This window comes from Lissotriton helveticus, chromosome 2_1 (assembly GCF_964261635.1).
Source record: "Lissotriton helveticus chromosome 2_1, aLisHel1.1, whole genome shotgun sequence".
NCBI classification, from domain to species: Eukaryota; Metazoa; Chordata; class Amphibia; order Caudata; family Salamandridae; genus Lissotriton; species Lissotriton helveticus.
Window position 1 is genome coordinate 1,788,925,149 of NC_136059.1, and position 3,073 is coordinate 1,788,928,221.

The following is a 3,073-nucleotide window of genomic DNA, read 5'->3' on the forward strand; positions in this document are numbered from 1 at the left end:
TTGGGGCCCTACGATGTCTATGCCCACCCGCTCGAAAGGGGTGCTCACCACTGGGAAGGGTTGGAGGGGTGCCTTCAACTTCATTCCAGTCTTGCCACTGACTTGACAGGTTTGGCAAGATCTGCAAAAGGAACCAACGTGCTTTCTCATCTGGGGCCAGTGGAAGTGGGTGACAAGTCGGTTCAGGGTCTTTTCTTGCCCCAGATGCCCTGCAAGAGGCACGTCATGAGCCAGACCCATTAGGAAGTTTCTGAAGCGCTCGGGTACCACCAGCACACGGGCTGCACCGGGCTCAGCAAACTTAGGCTCACTATACAATAAGTCATCTTCCCAGTAGATAAAGTGATCTCTGGCTGCTCCACCTGCTGCCTGATCTACAGCGTGTTGCCGCAGACCAATGAGGAAAGGGCATTTTTTCTGCGCCTGGCAGAATTCCTCCCTGGAGGGACCACCTTCCTGCTGTCAATGGGTCAGCTCAGGCAGGTCCCCTAGTTCGGCCACCTGTTCCCCTGTAGGTTCCAGGGCATCCCCCTCAGGTTCTGCTCCTTCCTGGACCGTGGGAACTGCTGGGGCGGGTTTCCCGCGCCCCCTGCCTCTTCCTCTCCTGGCAGGCCTCTGGGCCACTGTTTCAGGCTCCAGTTCTGCTGAATCACCCCTACTGGCTGCCATAGCACGCGTGGTCACACAGATCCACGCAGGCAAACCCAACATTTCCAAATGAGTTCTGTGCTTCACATCCTTCCATGGAGAACTCTCCAAGTTGTTACCTAACAGACAGTCTACAGTCAGGGCATCACTGACAACTACTTCCAAAAGACCAGAGACTCCCCCCCCCATTCAAAGGGAACCCGCGCCAGCTTGCAGAGGCGCACTGAGCTGTCAGCTGCCACTACAGGGCGGAGTACATCAGGGATGATTTGCTCTTCAGACACCCACTGACACCTCACGGATGTCACGCTGGCTCCTGTGTCTCTCAGAGCCTCAACCTCCTCCCATTGATGGTCACCTTCTGCCCATACTTCTTAGTGTTACAGGGCAGTAAGGTTTCCTGGACCATCCCTCTGTCTCCTAGGGAGACAAGGGACATAACTGCTAAGCCCACCTCCCCACTAGAAATCAAATCCCCGCCCAAAGCTACACTTGCTAACCCTGGGGCGGGAGCACCAGTGGGTGCGGGCTTCTTCTTGGGACATTTTGGAGCAATGTGGCCGACCTCATTGCAGTGATAGCAGGTAGGAGGACCTTGGTTATCCCTTCTGTCTCTATTGTCCCGCCTGCCCTTAGAGGGCCATGGCTGTTTAGGTTTGGGGGGCTGGGATTCCTTTCCATGGGAACTATTTTGGGGCCCTTGTGAGAACTCCTTTTGGTTACCCTTGTCCCCCCACTCTTCTGCTGGGGACCCTGCCCACCTTTGGCTGTGGTACCCACAATTCCTCTGTGGACCCTGGTACTGGTCCAGCGGTCCGCCTCCTTAGCAAGCTCAATGGGGTCTGTCAGCTTGCTGTCTAAAAGATGCTGGCGCAGCTCTGGAACACAAAGACTACTCAAGTGCTCCCAACTGATTAAATGCAATAACCCCTTAAAATCAGTTACTTTACTGCCCTTCATCCAACCTTCAAGTGCACGCGAGTACAAATTCACACACTCCATCCAAGTCTCAGACTCTCTCTTCTTGGAGTTTCTAAACCGCAGTCTATACTGCTCTGGAGTAAGGCCATACCTGAGACATAAGGCCTCCTTCATATTGGGGTAGGTCATGGCACCTGCCATCTCTAAGGGCTCTAGAGCACTCCTCCCAGAAGCCTCAAAATGTTTCCACAGGCCCGCCCCCCAATGCTGATCAGGCACACCATTCATCTTCAATGCAATTTCATACAAAGTGAAACAGGCATAAATATCCTCACTCCTATGGTAATTATGTACAAGGTCTTTGGGAATATATACTTTACCCCCATGCACTGGCTGCGCGCTGTCACCATTTGAACTGGCATCCACCTCCTTGGCTTTAAGATCCAGTTCTCTCATGCTCAACTCATGAGCCAAAAGCAATTTCTTTTCCTCCAAGGCGCGGGCAGTTTTGCTCTCCTCCGCCGCCTTTTCTCTCTCTTTATCCATTTCAAATTGCTTCATTTTCATTTTCATTTTCAGAACCTCCAACTCATATTCTCTTACTCTCTGATTTTCTTGTAACTCTTCTGGGCTGAGGCCCCTGCTGGAATGGTTGCTGCCAGCTCCTGAGCCTACTCTGCCCACTGGCAGATCTGTGACTTGAAAACTGTTTTCCCCCTTCACATCATCATTTCCCTCTTGTGCCTCCCAATGGGCCTTCAAGATTCTCTGCAGCTCCTCCTTTCTGTAGGTGCTCTTTATGGGGCACTCAAACTCAAGGCAGAATTTCCTAAGTTGCTCAACTTTGTAAGAATACAAATCTCCAATGACAAACTCCATCTCTACATCTGCCCCCTCACTGAGTGCCTTTCCTTTCGCAGACATGATGCTTTAGAAGAGTTACTCAAAAATCGAATCAAAAATCAAAAACCAGTAGTATGCGGTGGCGTAGTGGTCTGCACTCACTAGTGATGTACACCAATTACTGTGGGTCAAGTACAAATACAAGTTCAAATCCCACCGCCTGACCACCAATGTTAGAAATGGGGGTCTCTAGTTGGCAGAGGTAGGTACCACTGTCCAAATAGGAACCCTTGCTTCTAGTCAGAGCAAGGAGATAACCCTCTGAGATAACCCCTGCTCACCCTCTAGGTAGCTTGGCACGAGCAGTCTAGGCTAACAAGAGGCAATGCGTAAAGTATTTGTACCAACACTCACAGTAACACAGTGAAAACACCACAAACTGACTCCACAACAGTTTAGAAAAATAAAGGTATTTAATCTAAACTAAACAAGACCAAAACGACAAAAATCCAACATACACAGTTCAAGAATATGGTTTCAAAAGAGTTCTTAAGGTTTGCGATAAAGTTCTTTAAGTTGCGATAGAATAATCCACAGATGCGTGAAAAGTTCACAGTTGTGTAACGTTTACTCACAGTACCTTTTAATTGCGACAAAGTTC